This window comes from Orcinus orca, chromosome 6, assembly GCF_937001465.1.
Source record: "Orcinus orca chromosome 6, mOrcOrc1.1, whole genome shotgun sequence".
Classification (NCBI taxonomy): Eukaryota; Metazoa; Chordata; class Mammalia; order Artiodactyla; family Delphinidae; genus Orcinus; species Orcinus orca.
In genome coordinates, this window is record NC_064564.1 from 77635387 (window position 1) to 77656441 (window position 21055).

Sequence of the window (21055 nt, forward strand, 5' to 3'; positions counted from 1 at the left end):
CATGATTGGAAAACTATAAAATCTAAGTTTTTTTTTTTTGCGGTACGCGGGCCTCTCACTGTTGTGGCCTCTCCCGTTGCGGAGCCAGGCTCCGGACGCGCAGGCTCAGCGGCCATGGCTCAGGGGCCCAGCCGCTCCGCGGCATGTGGGATCTTCCCGGACTGGGGCACGAACCTGTGTCCCCTGCATCGGCGCCACTCTCAACCACCGCACCACCAGGGAAGCCCTAAAATCTAAGTTTGAGCTTAGTGAACATAGCAAAATTCGACTTGGTTCCTTTCTTATATTTATTAAAGATTCAAGAGGTTTTAAAAATTGGCCCATTGCCCTTCTCACTCTGAACATTTCAGTTACCTTTTTAAAGTCAAACTCCTCGGATCATAATCCTTCCCGTTCCCTTTTGGCCAAACTGTTCAGTGATGTTTTACCTCCCTTCCACGTAATGTATACATGCATATGCACATGCACACACTTTGGTCAAAGGTCCCCAGAGCCCTCTTTCCACTATAAGACACCCATGTCTACTGCCTCCCAGGCTTCAGTGACTCTGGCTTCCTCATGACAGCGTTTGTATTGGCAGTCTTCACAGGTAGAGGCACTCTATCCGTTCAAATTCCAATTTCCAAGCAACAAGGAAGTGATGTCCCTATCCTGCCAGCTTTCCAGTGCCATCTCAAGCCCAAAGTTATGAAAAATATCTGATGATAAGAAAAACCAAGGTCCTTTACCATAGTTCTAATTCTTGGTAGCTTTGAAAACTAAAACTAAGGTAACCAACAAGAGGGTCTGCATCCCTTCTAATTCCCTAAATCTGAATATCATCATCGTTATCATCATCATCATCATCAACAACAAAATCATATCTTTGTTCCAACGTACTGCAGTTTGATATTATTTTATTACTTATAGAAAATCATGATGAACTATTCCTTGACTACATTTCTTTCCTACTAAACAACACTTGTATGTTTTTTGAACAATAAACCAAACTTCTTAGTTTGCAAAATGTTTAAACAGCACATTCTCTAGTGTTTGCCTGCACCACATATTTGCACTGCCAAACAACTTCCTTCTTGGCCGAGATCCCCGATCGCCTTTATTTCCCTTCTGCTCTGTCATGAATAAATGATTGCGCTGACTTAGTTTACTTGAAGGCACAGTTTCCCAGAGAGCAGTTTTACAGATATCCAGAGCCAGAAAAGTATTTAAAACAGGTTGACTGGGGCCGTTGGTTCTAAGACATTTGTCGGAACTATAAAAGTCTAGGACCTTTTTCTCTCCAAATTCTGGTAGTAATAGAGGAAGCAAAGGAAAAAGGCCTTAAAAGAGTTGTCACGTATTCTTGGGCTTCTCGTTCCTTTTTTAATTCTTTCAGCCTGTTAATCACTGCTTTTCACTTTCCTATGTCAAATACTTCTGAGAAAAGTCTTTGTCTACCATGTTCAAGACGGATTGCTGGAAGGAGAAAAAAAGCTTTATACAAAACCCCAAACTGCCCTACACAAGATAATACGGAATTTTTGTGGTTAATTTTGTGGCACCAAAGTCAACTGACAATTTCCAGCTTGGAAACCACTTTTTAGAAGAGATGGGCTCCACTGAGGAAGATGAAAGAGAGATGGGGATAACTGACGATGGTGTGCTTAAAGCAGGCTGGTGAAGGTGGAAAACACCACAGGATGGGGGGAGAAGGAGGTGGCAATCTGACCATAAAAGCCCTGCACAATATCACCAAAACGAAGGTGCGTAACTTTGCCATCCAAGCAGTATTATATAAACGAGGCACGTATAGGTACCAGCAGATATTTCCATGTAGGGGTGTGGAATTCTGGCCCATATCTACTCTGTTCCGGAGCAAGAATCACCTCTGGAAGCTGTTAGATGGCCAGAGGAGCTATTCCCGCTCCCCAGCAGAAGTGCAGCAGGTCCATTTAATATGCTGATCTGGTGCAAGAGCAGAGATCCTTCATGCCTGTTTCTAAATGCACATTTTTAATATTCAATATAATGCTACTCTTTAACAAACTCTTTACTCCCTGCCTCTCTGATGAAGCTTCCCGTGGTCTTGAAAGGGATTGTTAACCCAAGAATGGATCGCACTCTTTCTGCATGAGCGAGTCAAGAGACACTCCATTAAGCCTTCCAGTATTTAATAGAAAGAGTCATCTCTCACCTCTGAGCAGATGAGCCAGCTGCTCGGTGATGAGCTCGGGAGCCTCCTGGAGAATCTCTTTCACCACCAGAGAGGAGGAAGACTCTCGGTACTCAAACCCGGCATCGTCCTGCTCGACTGGATTAATGACCTTGACGACTGCTGATTCTAAAGTTTTGTCCTCACTGTAAAGCAAATGGAGGAGGGGAAGAGGAAGAGATATGGCATGTTTTCTTACTTTTTGGAATTATTTAACCTCTGCTTCCACACAAATGACCTCCTCTTAATAGCCAAATACATATGTAAGTTCACATGACTTATTCTGTGTTATCCCATTTCATTTCAACTAATCACCTCCCCAAGAGTCTTAGAAGATCTTCACGCCTTAGTACCTCTTCACACCTCTTGTTTTGCTGTTGGACATAATAATAACAACAATAATAATCATTGTTATACCTAATATTTACTGAGCTTCCACTACAGGTCAGACACTATAATAAATACTTTCAGAGTATTTTCACATTTTATACCATAAAATGACCCTATTCAATGGGTTCTATTAAAATCCCCATTTTACAATGGGGGAAAAAGGCATGAAAAGGTTAAGAAACGTGACTAAAACAACATGGGGAATATAACCAATATTTTGAAAAAACTGCAAATGGAGTGTAACCTTTAAAAATTGTATAAAAAAATAAGATAAAATAAAAGTGACCAAGGTCACATAGCTAGTAAGTAGACTACTTGTATTTAAACTCTATCTAGTTCCAAAGTTCACACATCCAGTTATGGTGCTGGAGGAAAAAATACTACTGGCTTATTTATTTCCACATCATTCTTTTTACATGAGATAGAGCTGGCTTTTATCGAAGGCAGGAAGAAAGATGTGGATAAAACTGTATTCTTTCTGTCTGCCAAAAACCAAAGAATGGCAAATGAAGAAAATGATCTCAATTTGATATTGAAAAACATCCTATTTCATAAACAATCCAAAAGCCAGACTTCACAATTTCAGTCTCAAAACCAGCACGGTTTCCATTTTAATTGGTTACAAAACTCTCCCTAAGATCTTGACTGAAACACATGTTTCATAGTTCACTCCTTTGGCTTCCTGCATTGTTTTTGTCCACATCTACTTGTGTTATAGTTGGTTTGAAAAAGTTAACACGTAAATTTAGTCAAGCATGTGATCATCCTGAACACTAATAACTGAAGTCAGTCAAATAACCTATGAATAACTCTCAGCCAGTTGTCAACAACTGATTGATAAATATTATTCAAAAGGATTTTGTGTGTTTCAAATAACATGGGGATAAAAACAGCCCACACAGGCAGATTATTTTCCAAACTCTTTATAACTGAATGAACTGCATGACTGATTCAGCGTATTCATCCCTAAGGATGCTTCCTTAAGAAGGTTAGATTAAAAATTAGATACTTGTACACGTTTTTATTTCATGTATACTAAGATCAGCGTCCACTGGTGAATGTCATCAATGATCAGCAAATTGGCAAAGTGTGCAAAAAAACTATCATCTCAAACTACTGGGGACTCTTCACTCATTAGCAACAGAGAGCTTATCAGAATAGGACTCTTTGCGATGGGCTGTAAGGTCCTTGAAAGCAGGGAATTTGTCTCATTCCTCTTTATGTACCTGTAGATTCATGTACCAGTTAGCAGCCCCTAAGGACTTATTGAAGGAAGCAGAAGACCCATGTTCTCGTCCAAACTCTTCTACTAACTGCATGTGGTACTTTGGGCAAGTCATTTGCAACACTGGGTTTCAGGTTTCTTGTCCATAAAATAAGGAGTTCAAATTACATGAACTATCAAAAATCCATCCTGCTTTTATAGTATAATGCTATGAATAAATGAGCCAGTGATCAAAGAGCTTTCATAGCCCATGTACATAATTTTCCATTTCACTACTGAGATAAGAATCTTTCAGTTTTACTTAGTGTTTAATTTCAATCTTCATTATACATTTTCAGCAACAATACATAGGACTGTCACGTTGCTATAAGAAAGTGTTTGAAATGATTTAAAATTATAATTTTGGTCTATTTTACAAGAACTTTCCACTCAAAGATGTCATATTTGAAATGCCAAAGTAAAAACAGAGAACTGGCATAGCCTGAATTTTGACGTAAGAGAAAAAACACATTCCCTTTCCTGTGAATGTCCTTGGCCTTTAATACATCTCCCTAAACTATAAAAATCCTGAACCAGGTAACACTTTGCACAAAAGAACCTTTGTTAAAAGATCAAACCTCCCTCCAGAGCCTCCTGTGAAGCCTTACCTCACCAGCATGTTGCTGCCAACAAGTGTTAGAGATAACTTCCCTTCATTATTTAGCTGATGCAGATTAATTTCATCTCGGAATATGTGGAATGATTCAGAGATATTTAGCTCTTCTAAAATAAACCTTGTCTCGGTGAAGTAGCTGAATTCAGTTCTTGATATGTTCAGCACGGGCAAACAGAGAACCTCAGGTGGGCTGACCTACCAGGAAAAAAAGTTGACTGAATCACTGACAGCAGCAGGAGGAAAGAATTCAACTACATTTTCTCAAACCTGAGGATAACTGGAAGGGGAACCAAGCCTCGCTAAACCACTTGACATTCATAACCAGCTTTTCCTGAACCCAATTAGCAGAGCATTTTCCTTGGGTAAGTGGCCCCTAATTTTTTTTAACCTCTTGTTACTCCACATGAAACTTCTCGTGCCTTTCTTGAAATATTTTATGTCTCTTTGCACCCCTTCCACGACTGAAAAATATACATACACATTCTCTTCTTCATAGGAAACAAATTCACATGTCTTTATGGAATCAGCAGAAAATTAGAATGATTACAGCAGGATAGGTCAAGACTGTGGTGACACAGAAGGCCTATATGACCCATCTATACTGGAAGCCTGCCACTTGGCTCCAGCCCATTGTTTCCATGCAAAAAATTCAGGTCCAGGATAGGTAAATCTTTCAATTACTCAAGAAAAGCTAGAAATCTTGATTTGGGGGTATTATCTGTGATGTTCAATTGTTACAATTAACTTTTTAATTAAAAATACTGTGTAGGAGGGGAATTCCCTGGTGGTCCAGTGGTTAAGACTCCACACTTCCAATGCAGGGGGCATGGGTTCGATCCCTGGTGGGGGAACTAAGATCCCACATGCTGCACCGCAAGGCCAAAAAAAAAAAAAATACTGTGTAGGTTAGTGAAAACTTATATGAGCCAAAATCTGGCCCACAGACTAGCAGATTGTGATTTCTATTAATTTCTTGTATTATTTTTTAAATCTTATGTTAACAAACCTCTTAAAAAAAACTGTAGTGACGGGGGAAACAGGAGATGGGTAGACGTTAGAGAATTTCACATTCACAATAATAAACTTATTTCTCCATAGGAATTTTTAAAATGAAGGTGCTTTTAAAAATGACTATGAGTCTATGGCCATAAACCCTAAATATCGCTGAGAGAATGTGGGGTTTGGGAACACTGAATTTTTGCATAAAGTAAATGGCCTTTGTTCTCTCGTCATCACCAGCTCTGTCACAAGCCTAGTATTTATTACACAGTTTTCACATCTTTATCATCCATCTCCCCTTCCTAGCAGGGATTTTCGTCTTTTTTGTTCAGTTATGTTTCTCAGTGCATAAAATGGTCTGGCACAAAGTAGGTAACACATGTTTGTTGAGTGGAATAAATGAATCACCTACTGCTATGGAATACAAAGCACAAAGCCATTCCAACAAGGTGGGTTTTATTCCACCTGTCAGGCTAATACAGAATCACAATTGTGTAATAATTATTAGCAATTTATGCATAGCAAGTTGTTTTTCTTATTAATTGATAGAGTTATATATAACTCCTGATACTGAAACCTAAGTCAGGAGCCATGTGGCCTGAGGCTATCCTGGCAGGACCTATTCTGGAGTTGGAGTCAGAAAAACTAGGTTCTAGCCCCAGCCTCTGCTGTGTGACTTTGAGAAAGCTATTTTTCTTTCTGAACCTCAGTTTTCACCAGCCATAGAATGGGGCTTACCTACCAGAGTGAAAAGTATTTAAACAGTCAAACATGTGAAGCTGCAAACTCTGTCCTCCTATGTGTTAATACTCTGAGAGGGAGTAGCCAGGTTCTCAGGAAAAATTAAAATGGAGATGCAGACCCATGATAGGGGGCAGGGTCCAGTAAATTAAGAGGAAGACACAGATATTTAACAAATTCCCAGTATGTGACCCATCACTAATTCCATATTGGTCCCCATGCTTAGTAACGAGCCTCAGAAGAGGGAGAAAAGAGGCCACACATCTCTTTATCTATTTTACTATTACAACTAGTTTTCTCACTCCTTTTGTTGGATGTTATTATATTCATTTAGGACACTGTAGCTGTTGGTGGTGGTGTCATTACTATTATATAATTTCCTTAAGAGTCCATCCCATGGTCAGTCTAAAAACCAGTCTGGTTCAGTCAACTCTATGTTCTCAAGACAAGCAACGCCTTTTTTCTAGAAGTCAAAAAGCCCAGTTAAATCACTAATCATTAGAGAAATACAAATCAAAACTACAATGAGATATCTCACACCGGTCAGAATGGCCATCATGAAAAAATCTACAAACAATAAATGCTGGGGAGGGTGTGGAGAAAAGGGAACCCTCTTGCACCGTTGGTGGGAATGTAAATTGATACAGCCACTATGGAGAACAGTATGGAGATTCCTTAAAAAACTAAAAATAAAACTACCATACGACCCAGCAATCCTACTACTGGGCATATACCCTGAGAAAACCATAATTCAAAAAGAGTCATATACCAAAATATTCACTGCAGCTCTATTTACAAAAGCCAGGACATGGAAGCAACCTAAGTGTCCATCAACAGATGAATGGATAAAGAAGATATGGTACATATATACAATGGAATATTACTCAGCCATAAAAAGAAACAAAATTGAGTTATTTGTAGTGAGGTGGATGGACCTAGAGTCTGTCATACGGAGTGAAGTAAGTCAGAAAGAGAAAAACAAATACCGTATGCTAACACATATACATGGAATCTAAAAAAATAATAATAACGGTCATGAAGAACCTAGGGGCAAGACGGGAATAAAAACACAGACCTACTAGAGGGTGGACTTGGGGATACGGGGAGGGGGGTGGGCTGGGACGAGGGGGGAGGGTGGCATGGACGTGTATACAGTACCGGGCGTGAAGTGGATAGCTGGTGGGAGGCAGCCGTGTGGCGTGGGGAGATCAGCTCGGTGCTTTGTGACTGCCTGGAGGGGTGGGATGGGGCAGAGGGAGGGAGACAGGAGGGGGGAGATATGGGGACGTATGTATCTGTGTGACATTCACTTTGTTGTAGAGCAGAGGCTAACGCACCATTGTGGAGCAATTATACTCCAATAAAGAGGTTTAAAAAACAAAAAACAAAAAACCCAGTTAAGGCGGGCAGTGGGGGGAGATAAATTAGGAGTTTGGGATTAACAGATACACATTACTATATATAAAATAGGTAAACAACAAGGACCTACTGCATAGCACAGGGAATTATACTCAGTATCTTGAAATATCCTATAATGGAAAAGAATCTGAAAATCAAGTGTACAGCAAAGTAACTGAATCGCTTTGCTGTACACTCAAAACTAACACAATATTGTAAATTAACTATACTTCAATAAAAATAAATAAATAAGAAAAAATTCAGCTAATAAGATTAGTATTCGATATGCATGTCTTAACACAGGCACATTTCTCTCCTCATACCAATGAATCTCCCTTGTATAGTTTGGCACATTTTAAGATATATTTGATAGAAAGCCGTATGCAGATATCAGCAGATTTTATCTGGCATTTTTGTCAGCTGCTGACCCAAAGCCATTCTTGCCACCTATAGCTCATTCTGAAAGATTGGGTTTCATGTGAATTTAAATCGTTCTAGATTGGCTATGCATACTCTCAGAGTTAAGGATCCAAACAAAATTGGAATAAAACAAATTTAACTCCAGAAAATTAAAAACTGTGTGAAATTGGGAATAGCACTGAGACACTCATAATGTAATTTTTTAGGCTTTAAGGTGAGCCATTAACATGGGCTGATGAATTTATGGAATGGAAATTTTAAAACAGTTTATTTCAAGAAAGGTCTTTTCCACCTCTGGCCCAAGGGAGATTACTGCAACTGAGAATGACCTTGCTGTGCAAAGTCAGGCTAAAAGGCAAACACAGAATATAGATGTGACATGTAATACCTCTATTACTGAAAATTCCAGCCAGTATGCTCTGTACTTCGTGTAATGTTCACACAGGTTATTCTGCACATATTTTTCTACTCCCAAAGGCAAGATTATCCAACAAGGATAGTAAAGGAAAACAAGACATTCTGATCCTTACTTTTGTCAATTCTCTGAATTTCCATAAAAGTAATCAACTATTATAAAATTTTTTAATTTTTATTTGAAAAAAATTTATCTTATTGAAATAATGTTTTATGCAGAGTCAGTAAAAGTGACTAGAACAATGCCTAACATGTAATAAGTGACCAATAAATATCGATTAATGGATTATAATACATTATTCTCTGCAACAATAAACCAGAACATGAAAATTGAAGTTTCCTTGTTTTTCCTGAAAATGTTTGCTTTTAAAAGTTACATCATAATTCAAATAAAAAGCATAATCTTCTTTTCCCTCACCTTGTCTAGAAAGTAAGCATATGTGAAGGCAGAAATGAGAGAATCCAGGTCACACGATTTATGTCCAATAACCACATGGACCTTCTCCAAGCGTTTGCTTCGATTCTGAAACAAATCCAAATAAAACATCACAATTTAACAACAGATTAATATAAAGTGGATATTTTTCAATCTTTTTTAAAGTATGCCTTAGCTATATTCAGACAATTGCAGAAATTCATAAATGTATCATGAAGTTTTATATAAGGACATAAAACTGCACAACATGTTTAACATTCAGAAATGCTCATTCAAATTTTAGTTAATTGTCAGGAACAGAAAATTGTTGGTTCGAAACCTTGGGAGCTTCCTTGGGTGAAATCTGAAACTGGCCCCCATATACAGAAGGCAAGGGGAGATTGAAGAAAGAGGCAGGCCACTCCAGATTGGTAGGTGGCAGGTTCAATATGCAAGGGAACTTACTTACAAGGCTTGTCTTGGGCGGCCACAAGACAAGTATATCTCCACACCTGCCCACCAGAATCAAAAGTTTATATAGAGGCCTTAACTGGCTTCAGTGACGTGTGGTCTCAACAACGCATTGCTCTCTCGAGGCTGTGTCCTTGAAAATGGTTCCCACTGTGTGATCAGTGAGCAGATTGTACCTTCCATGGTCAGGGGAGGGGGTGAGGAGCCTCTAGTTGCCAGGGTCTAGCTCTCGGGTCAACTGGCAGTCATGTCCTCTCAATGACCTCCTCCAACAAAAATGTGGTTTTATTAAGATCATCCACAATCTAACTTAATGTGAACTGTATCTCTGAGTCATAATTTTTTAGTAAAAGATTATTTTGGTCTAAAGAGCAGTTCCATAGTATTCCATATCACTTCCTTATATAAGATGTTCCTCTCACTTTGAGAGACAGTGACTTTTTTCGTATGTCCCTGGCGTGCAACACAATTTGGTAGGAATTTATTTTTTCCTGCCACATTTTGGGTGACAGGATATGCTCTCTCTGCATTACATTCTATCAGTTAGCAAATAAAAGTTGTGGTAACACTTTTCTTCCCTCCAGAGAGAGGACTCTGATTAGTATTATTTCTCTAAAAATACAAATCAGTTGCTATTAAAGGGTGTATATTGTCACCTCTCTGTAAGAGAATACATACTATTTTCTTTCCTGGCTAACTCAATACTTCCTTAAAATTCCTTTACAGAAGGCTGACCTCCTTATAAAATACTGAGTTGGAATTGCTAAAGATCTAATCACTTCCAGAAAATTTCACAACAAAACTGTCCAATAATGATGTGTAGCCTAAATTGACACCTTTATAGTATGTCAGAGATGATACCTATGTATACTTCCCCCACTTTTCATCCTTTGTTTTAATTTCTTTTTTTAGGACTGACTAGAAAGCCAACTCAATTATAGTACTGCTCAAAAAACCTACATTAAAAATCCACTGTTCATGACCACTTCAATAAAAAAGACTTGTTATTCCTTTTTCTACAGAACAAAGGTAAAGGATTATTTAGTAACTTACTAGGCCTCTTACAATGTGTTGGTATGTATAGGGAACTGCCATATCAGACTCAGAAACTAGCTATTCAACAACCAAGCTGTGGCCCAAGGAACATAATAAAGTAAATCTCGGAGGAGGCTCGGTCAAGAGCCTATCAATGTAGAGAATGACGGCAGGATCAGTATTGCAGATGAGTCGTCCAGTATGCAATATTGTTAAATTAAAATAAATGTATATATTTTAAAATATATTGACATCTTGATCTGTAGTAAAACAACAGGATTTTTTTTTTTTTTTTTTTTTTGCGGTACTTGGGCCTCCCAGTGCTGTGGCCTCTCCCGTTGCGGAGCACAGGCTCCGGACGCGCAGGCTCAGCGGCCATGGCTCACCGGCCCAGCCGCTCCGCGGCATGTTGGATCTTCCCGGACCGGGGCACGAACCCGTGTCCCCTGCATCCGCAGGCGGACTCTCAACCACGGCACCACCAGAGAAGCCCTTTTTTTTTTTTTAAGGGTCTCACGCTTCATTTAATCTGAAGAACAGTACAGGTTCTTCGTCTTAAAATATAAATTATTTATAACGTTACAGGACAAGCAGCGACTCCAACAATTTAAAAACTTAGGTAAGTCTACCTGGTGTTAATTTCTGGCAACACTCCTCCCAATCTGTTTTTTGTGTTTTTTTTAAAGTCATCCCTGCCCACGTTTCAGTAGACGTGCCCCATGCCCTAGAGGAACGTCCAGAACGGGACATAGGTGAAGAGGCCTCCGATGAGACTCCTGTAAAGAGAGGTCTTCGCGACTTAAAATATTTGTTCCACCTCCTTCCCGCCTTGAGAATTAAGAGCAGGGAGAGCAGGATGGAGGCGAGCAGGTAGAAGATGAAGCCGTAGAGGCCGGTGAGGCCGAGGATGCCGGCCGTGGCCCCTGACAGCGCCGACACCGAGGTCCGGCAGTAACCCAGGACGGCGCCGTTGCCCCGCACGGCGGCCTCGCTAATGAACGGCGGCCCCTCCCGCTTGGCCACCACAGCGGCCATCGCACCCGCCCGGGCTCGGCCTCTGCTTTCTCGTGGAGCAACGCGGGGCTGCGGAGAGAGCCAAGTTACAGGTGGCGCCCGGAGCGTGGCGAGTTGGGTTCGCGCCGCCCCTCCCCCTGGGGCTGCGGAGACCTCGCACTCCTCAGTCTCGGAGCTTCGAAAGACGCTGAAAAGGCTGAGGGCTCGGGGTTGCTGGCGGCACATCTGCATTTCCCGCCCAGACACGCCCAGTTACCTGGAACCCTACTGCAGACGCAGTAGCTCGGCGCTCCCTAAGACAGCCCGTGGTAGGGATTCCCATGGCGCCATCTTGCACTCAAACAACAGGATTTTAAAACGTTATAAACTCTCTGAAGATACTTACAACCACTGCCCTTCCATCACCATCTGTAGCTCCCATTCCTTCCTCTCCCAGCTTCCTTCCCTCGAGCTCATAAATTTATAGCTAGCTAACTTGTACTTTTTGAGGATTCGTCGAGGCTCAGTTCTTACTCTCAAAGCCAGACTGCTTCCCCTGTGCAAGACCGTTAGATATTTTAGAGGTATCTAAAGAAATTTGGCTAAATGGAATTACACTCCATTACAACACAAACAAATGCATTAGGAAATCATATTACTGTAGACTGTTGTTCTTCCGAGAAGCTCGAAGGTCTAAGTAGACATTACCTCATTTCTCCTCCCATATCTCTTGTAAGGCAGACAGTAAGAAGATTAATAACACATTTTATGGGTCAATAGAGCCTGTGATAGGACCAGGATTGTTCCCAGAACCCATGATCCAGTACAAAGAGCCCTGTCTCTTCTGCCCTTCACCATCCACTCCACAATGCCATAATGACTTCAGCATCCACAGAATGAACAGGCATGGAGATGGAGGGAGAAAGAGAATGTTAAATATGCCTTCTAAATACAGCAAGGCTTCAGAAAATTATAGCATCAAAATGACCCCAAAGCTCACCTATCTGCTTTCTTGTCTAGGTTCAGTAACTCCTAGGCACGGCTCTGCATTCAACACTCAACTTGCAGGAAAGAAGACATGGGGGGAAATAAGAAGACTTGTGTGCCAGTTCATTTCACAGCCCAAGCCAATCATTAATTAGAAAAAGAAAGGAGCTAAATAGGATTGTGAACCCAAACATGTTGGACCAATTTTCACAATTTAGGAATCTTCTAAAATTATGATTTATTCATCCTTCTCCATTTAAAGAGAAAAAAGCACGTATCATCTTACAGATCAGGCTGTAGAAGATCCCAGTACAAATCTTGGAGGGTTACTTTTAGTGCCACATGCCCCTCTTCATGCTTTCTTGTTTGTCTTCTGATTCCCCCTTCTTCCCACACATCCAGTTCCCTAAGAGTCATGACTTCTTCTGGCTCCATTTACTGTGTCTACCATCTCCAGCCAATGCCCCAGCCCTCAGGCTCCAACACTATCTTCTCCCCAGCACCCACCTCCATCAAAATGTACCATTCTGGTGCCCATACTATCAGGGATCTATCTGCTCCTCCACTAGCAATTCCAATAGAGAGTCCATGCCAATGAGTATCCTTGGGTTAATGTGTTACCCACCAAGGTAACGTACTTTCATTTTAAAGAGACCTTCCAGAGATTATGCCACAATCCAAAAAGATGACCAGAAATTTCAGCCTGGCTGAAAATGCTGGACAAGAAAAAAGGGACCTCACAACAAGAAGGTACCTTTGGTGACTACCAATCAGTCTTAAAAATAGTAGGCTCAACCTCAAAAAAATCTTAGATGTTCCAAAGTGCCTGATTTCTACCAAAACCCACTAAGATATAATTAGAGTGTAGCAAAAGTCAGATATCATAGTAACCAGGCCCAGATAGACTCCTGCCTGCTTGGAGGAATAAAACATGAAATTAGTTATATCAATCTTAATATCTATGTCCCTTGATACAGTTCAAATTGGAGTTTAGAGTATTCACAAAGAAACAAATTATGCTCAAATAAAAGTGACATATGTACAATTTTATCAATTCAATTAATCATTGTCATTCAACTAATAAAACCCTGTTTGTGCCAGGCATTGCACTAAGTCCTGGGGATACAGCACGGAACCAAACAGACAAAGATCCCAGTCCCTGTGGCACTTTTATTTTAGTGCAAGGAGATATAAAGAACCAGTAATTAGATTATGATGAATGGAAGAGGAGGGTGCCCTGGGATGAGGCTCACTGAGAAGGTGACATTTGAATAAAGACCCGAAGTGAAGAAGTGGGACCTCCAGTTATCTCAGGCCAAGGAAATAGCAGGTGCAAAGGTGAAAGCATGCCCAGGATGTTCAACAAATAATTATTACCTAGTGTATACATTCTCTAAATGTGACTTTGTAAACTCCTAGAATAGATCTGGCAAGGAAATAGCCATCCCCTGGTATTGATACAAGCACACCAAGCCTTAAGGAATCTCAGGAGACAGAAGATTCGTCGTTACTACCTACACCCAGTGCTGAACAAGCCCAACACAAAATGGAATCTTGATAATGGGTTGAAATAGATACTACACTCAATTTATACTATACCCTACACTTCCGAATAGATGGATAGAATCTTACTATAATCAATGTATAAAAGAAAACATATTGAATATGCCAGTATTCCGGATCACGATTTTAATATGCTTTCAAAGTGTAAATCTATACCTCACTAAAATGAGACTTCTTAATGAAGTTTACTTCTTACATCTTTTTAAAAGCAGAGAAACACCTAAGCATTCAGATTCAACCGCCCGTGAAAGCAAACTGTACTTTTCAGGCAGAAGCACTTTCAAACACACCCACAGAAAACAGACCTGATCAGAAACAGCCTTGCCGTAAGCTCAGCCTCCTCCGTCAATTTTTTCATAACTCCACCCTCTGAGGAACAAGGCTGCTCCCGCCTGGAACTTTCACATCCGGAGCCCCACAGCTAACTTTCAGTGAACAAGCTCTTGCAATACAGCTATACTATGATTTCTCCATACCCATCCTACCCAACTCTCTTTTCCTAAAAACCCCAGGCAAATGTTTTCAAAAATAATGATTTGAAATGAATTTTGTTTCAAAAACGTTATGGGCAAAGCCTATGAAAGTTGGAGAGTCCCCTTCCTCGCACATTAAAGCAGGGCACATTCCTTAGTCCCTCATCCTTAACCAAAAAGTGAAGACGCGAGCGAAGAAGCTGCTTGAATTTGTCGAATGGTATCTCCAAAGAAACCCAGGCACAGAAAACAGCTGGCAATTGACTTGACTACTTCTAACTCCAAGTCAATGAGGGGTCTTCCTTCCTGAAGGCTGGCTCTGGGTGGCACAGAAAAGGGCCCGGTTCCTCCCCCAGAAAAACCCTGTGAATCTATGGCTGCCGTGATTCTAAATCAGTAGACTCACAGGATGGGCAAGAGGAAACCTTACATGCTGCTAATCCCTAGCAATCCCTATGTCCACGCCGGTCACAGTCACCAGGAAAACCAGGAGCGGGGTGGGGGGCGGGGTGCATAAGGAACCACAGCCAAATGAGCAGGGACACAGGGACAAAGGGAGCTGTGGAGCTGCCCAGAGCAACCTGGTCTTCCAAAGGCGAGAACTATAAGTCTCTGATCAGCTCTGTCGGATATGGATAAAGTCACATCCTTTGTTCATTTGGTAAATGAATGAGATGCCTCTTGATATCGGCCTTGGGTTTGAGATGATGTCTGCCATTCCTGACCTGCTGCTGAACTCATAATCTTATCATTACCTGGAAAAAGGTTGGGACCCAGAGGGAGCTAAATGCTGGAGGGAATAGCATGGCATCAATCGAAAGTTTAAAAAAACAAAGGAGAAAAAGCTTATCACTCTGTGCAAAGTCCCCAGAACACAGGGACTTTCCTCATCAACTGAAACTTTTGTATTTTATTCCTTATTTTTGTTTATTTTTCTGGTAAGAAAAGAAATACATGTCATTATAAAAAGTCAGACGCAACAAAAATTAATAAAACAAAGATAACAACTGTTGAATATTCCACATTTTAAATTTACGCATGTATATTTACACATATACTTTACAAAAATGGGGTACTTCTACTATTTAGAGACTTCCTTTTTTCACTTAACAGTATACTATGGACCTTTGTCCATGACCAAAACTACAGTTATTCTTCATTCTTACTGGCTTAATGGTAGCAATTGTGTGGACGCATCTGTATGTATGGAGGGGTGGTGGGGTTGGTATGTACATATAGAATTCCTGAAATTAGAATACCTGCTTCTTCTTAAATCTGCATGATATTGCCAAATAGGATACTCTGGCCCACTGGCCACCTAGTTTAGTCCAATTTCACTCTAACGGTTAATTAATAAACAATAAGAAGTGACCGGAGGCTGTAATTGATCTCTTCTGAGAGTTGTACCTCAGGTCATGTGTAAAAGCAAAAACATTTACCAGAATCTATAAATTCAGGACACAGACTTTTTATATTTAATTTTCTCATAAATGTCCAAATTTAATTGGTGACGTACTAGATGAATATAAAGCAATGAATTAGGAAAAGGCAAAAAGCTTTCAATGACGAAACTCAAATGATTTTGAGATAATTTAATTGTCTCACTTACTGATAAAATGAAAACCTAATCAACTCAGAGAAGTGTATATTGTCTAGAGCCTCCCCACTCACCACCCTCCTAACCAACCCCAGTAATATTTTCTTTCAGCCTCTCTTTGCCATGCTGAAGAAGGCCCTCTTTTAATATCTCTCATTTGGGAAAAATGAGGGATGAGAGTCGGTCTGAGCAAATTCAGCTATAAATGGCTCAGACCCTGTGCACCTGTATCCCTTCTAGACTGTCAAATGCAGAGGCCATTGTGGGTAGGCGGTGAGGGGGCAAAAGCTAAACCCACCTATTGCCACAGGCCCTTCTTGGGTGGGCATCTGGGTCCCCAGTTTCCTTGGGGTCAGGATCCTTTTAGTTGGGGCATCGGGTACTGGCTCAACCATTCTTTGTCTTTCTCAGCTGAATCCATCTTCCTCAGCCTGTTTGCTACCGATCTTGAAAACACAATGTTCTCAAAAGGAATGACTTCATATACGGTTTACATACTTCCTCTGGATCATAATAATGATTTGGGCTGGAACTGTTATTTTACTTACAGCATTTAATTTTTTTATATTTTTTTTGTTCAAGATTCCTTTACTGACAATGTCCTCAAAGGACAGTTTTGGGGGACAGCACCATTATTTTTCCTCCACAACTTCAACCAGAAGAGGTCAAGGATGGTCCTCCCAAATCCTTACCTTTCCTGAAAAGCCCCTTTAGGAATTGTCCTACATAGATTCCTAAGATATTATCATTTTTCAGCCATTCCACTTTTGGGGGAACTGTGTCCATACATGTATTACCAACTGGATGGGGTAGCTCTTTACTTTCCTTTTGGTACTGCTTCCTTTCAGCTTGAGTAGAAATCTGTCTACCATGGTTTCATAGATTTTTATAATCTCTCAACCTTCCTCTTTTCAGACTTAAGAGCTGTAGTCTTTTCCATCTAGCCTCATCTCTGACCTTCCGCTGTCTGTGCCCCTTTGCTATGCTTAGACCTTGCTATGAACTGAATTGTGTACCCTCATAATGCATATGTCAAAGGCCTAATCCCCAATGTGATGGTATTTGGAAATGGGGTCTTTGAAAAATAATTGGGTATAGATTTAGTCATGAGGGTGGGGCCCTCAAGATGGAATTAGTGCTCTTATAAGACATCAGAGTGCTTGTGCTCTCTATCTCTCTATTTCTTTCTATCTCTCTCCACCATGTGAGATCACAGGGAGAAGGAGGCTTTTGATAAGCCCAGATGATGGTTCTCACCAGAACCCAACCATGCTGACACTCTGATCTTGGACTTCCAGGCTTCAGAACTGTGAGAAATAAATTTCTGGTGTTTAACCCACCCAGTCCATGGTATTTTGTTATGGCAGCCCAAACTTACTAATACAGACCTCCAAATTGGACTCATTCCAAAATTTAAATCTACCTAGCAAATAACTGATCTTTAGAGAAAGCTTGGAAGAGCTTATTTTACTAAATGATTGATGTCAAAGGCAATACAAGGGTTTTAAAAATCAAACAAAAAAGAACACCCCTGCTACACACACATAGAAAACTACACCCATGTCACCTAAGGTTAATTTACTATCAAACATAGGAGTTAATTTATACCATCATAGTAATGTAAGTTACTTTATAAAATAATGTATGTTCATTGTAAAATATTTGGAAAATGTAGAAACACAAAGAAAAAAATCCTCAAGACCCAAAATAATCACTATGAACAAAACGTATTCCTTCCAACTTTGTTCTATACATTTATGAGTGTTCTCTTTTGTAATACTGTGATCATATTATACCTAACATTTTATAGCTTCTCTCTTTTAACAACATTCTGAGTATTCTTTTAAAATTCTAAAATATAAATGTTGTGATGACCAGGAGTAATATGTGTTTGCTTTTGTAACCCCAGCTGCCCAGTCTATTGCTTTGCACATAGTAGGTGCTCAATAACCATTGAAAAAATGAATAAGTAAATGAATAACTATGACATTTAATGGATGCAGTATTCATTAATAAGGATCATTATAAATTATTTAGTCAGTTCCTTACTGTTGCAGATTTAAGTTAATTTTTTGATAACGTAAATAAGACTGCAGGGAATATTTGGAACATAGTATTTTTGTGCCCATCTCTAGTTATTTCTTCAGGATAAACTCCCAAATTTTACATTTCTGGGTCAAAGAATGTAGGTATTTTAACGCTCACCAGAAAAGTTGTAGAAATTTACATTTTCACCTACAGAAATACCTGATTTTCAAATCTTCAACTCTGTGTTTAAGCATTATCTTGTTGATAGGTAAAATAGTATCTTAATGTTGTATTTATTATAATTATAAGGGCTTTAGGTCATTTTTTCATACAGATACTAAACATTCCTATCTTCATACAGACATATTTTTTGTGAATTTTTCACTGTATATCTTTTTAGGATGTTTATCCTATTCTCACTGATGCATTAAAATACTATGTTATTAACAAATTCAACTCTGGAAACATTAATGAGATATTACTTTGTTCTCTGGCCTTGGGCATCTACGGAACAGCTTGTTCAATAAGTTGCATTAAGTGTGCAGTAAGCATGAATTATTTAATATGATATTATCCTTTCAAGCACTAAAGAGTAATGGTAGACTCTTTACCATCTTTTCCTCAGTCTACTTACTGTGCTTTCTGAAAATGTTGCAATAATACAGGTCAGACTCTGCCTTGGTCTCTAGCTCTTGATCGGAATGCATTTACTTCTCTTATAATGAGCCTCATGTAAAAATGATAATGCAATTTAAATTTAAATCTAAGGTGCTGAATTTATCATTATTAAGTGTCTTTAAAAGTAGTGAAAATTTTGATAGACAACAGCACCAAAAAGAATGACAGAACTAAGATAATAGATCTTAAAAGTTCTCATCACAAAGAAAAAAAATTATAACTATGTATGGTGATGGATATTTAAATAAAAATAGATTTATTGTGGTGATCATTTCACTATATATTATATACAAATACAAATGATTCGATATACAAATATCAAATCATTATGCTGTATACCTGAGACTAATATAATGTTACATGTAAACAATATCCCAGTAAATATATACATATAGCATGTGATTTAGCTACTTCAATTCTCTGGGAAAAAATGATAAAAGATAAACAACAGAGCAGGAGATAATATTTGCACCATCTTTCTATTAAAAGGGCAATATTCCTAACATACAAAAAGTTTACACACATTGATTTAGAAAAAGACAAATAACCAATGGAATAATCAGTAGAAGTATGAACAGGCAATTAACAGAAGAAAAATGAATAAATGAAAAGAAATTCAGCCTCATTAGTAGTCATGGAAATGCAAATTAGACCAAAAATAAAACGGTTTTTTTTTTTTTTTTTGGCCCATCACATTGGCAAAAAATTGAGAGTGCTAACATCCACCGCTGGTTAGATTGTAGGCAGTAGAAAGGAACACTACAACCAATGTGGGAATAATTTGACAGTATCCTTTAAAAGGCAGAATGTTCACACTTTTTTTTTTTTTCCCTCGGTACGCGGGCTTCTCACTGTTGTGGCCTCTCCCGTTGTGGAGCACAGGCTCCGGACGCGCAGGCTCAGCGGCCATGGCTCACGGGCCCAGCCGCTCCGCGGCATGTGGGATCTCCCCGGACCGGGGCACGAACCCGTGTGCCCTGCATCAGCAGGCGGACTCTCAACCACTGCGCCGCCAGGGAAGCCCTGTTCACACTTTTTGATCCAACTAATTTATTTCACTTCTAGGCATCTATTCTATAGAAATAAAATCACCAATAAATATGGATACTTTTAAAATTCCTTATTATAATTCAAAATCCATTCTTAAATATGGATATTCAATAAAATCCCAAAGAATGTTTATTGAAGCAGTATTTGTAATGGAAGCAAAAACAAAAAACAAGTAAGAAACAATGTCAATATATAACCAAGGAATCGTTGGGCAAATTATGGGCTATCCATAAAGTAGAATCAAAGCAACTATTACCAAACAAATGAGTTAGATCACCATCTAATGACCTGGAAAGATGTATTCCAATATTTTTCCCACTACATCACATGGCTACTTCTTCCTTCCTGGGTCCTGCCTCTCAGAAGAAAAGCACGCTGTGGCTTCTGCTTGGGTGACAGTACTGTCTTGCTGACTGCAATAGGATCACCTACTAGGACATTATTGTAATGCAGATTTCTGAGCCCATCCTGATAGTCAGAATTAGTAAGTCTGTAGTAAAGTCTAAGAATACTGTGACTTGTTTGGGAACCATGGCCTTAAAGAGAACCCAAGGTTAGCGCCCAGGGACCATCTGGCTTCTGTCAACTGCAGAATGTATCTGCGGTTGGGTTTTGAAAGGGGCTGCCGGAGGTGCTCTAGATTAAGTACAATTTCAGAGGGAATTACTGATGTTACATTACTTAGATTTACTCAAATCTAGAGTTAGAAAAGGGCTTGGGTTCACCCAGTTGAAACCCATCAATGGTTTCCAAAGTGAGGTTGTGGACCTCCAAGTAAGAGAAGAAACTATGTAAACTCTTGTTTACCTCATCCTTTAAAGTAGTCTGTTTTTCTAAAAATATACAATGTGCCTTATATGCTAGTCAATTAATACATGAACAGAATTCAGAAATAAATGTATGTCCTCAGAGAATGAACTCAAAAGACTTTTACTAATGCTGTTGTACAACCAAAAAATGTTAGAGACCATTTTTTTATAGATGAGAAACTATGAACTGAGAGATAAAGAGCAGAGGTAAGTAACTGTATCCCCCATCTAAAGTCCACCATGGCCCAATATTCTACTTCTGCTGTGTATTACGGCAAAACAAAAGTCAACCACACAAATGAAAATAAACAGTAACTCTCTTCATTTACTGGCATGTGCAATCTTTAGTTCCTAGTCACCCATGCATTTGGGGGTCAGCTATTCAATATCAGAGATCCAGTTCTACTAGATCAATGGTTCCTTGCAAGTCCTGGCCACATCCTGAACTTGGTATCCCCCAGAGTTCCTAAGGCAGTGAGTGTTCTGCACACAGCTGATGCTCAAATCAACATTTGCTAGTGAA

At 39.6% G+C, this 21055-nt stretch overlaps 1 pseudogene; it reads right to left on the reverse strand.

Moving 5' to 3' along the window:
* Positions 1 to 11057: 11057 nt before the first annotated feature.
* On the reverse strand, positions 11058 to 11669 carry LOC101289660 (ER membrane protein complex subunit 6-like; annotated as a pseudogene).
* Positions 11670 to 21055: the final 9386 nt, after the last annotated feature.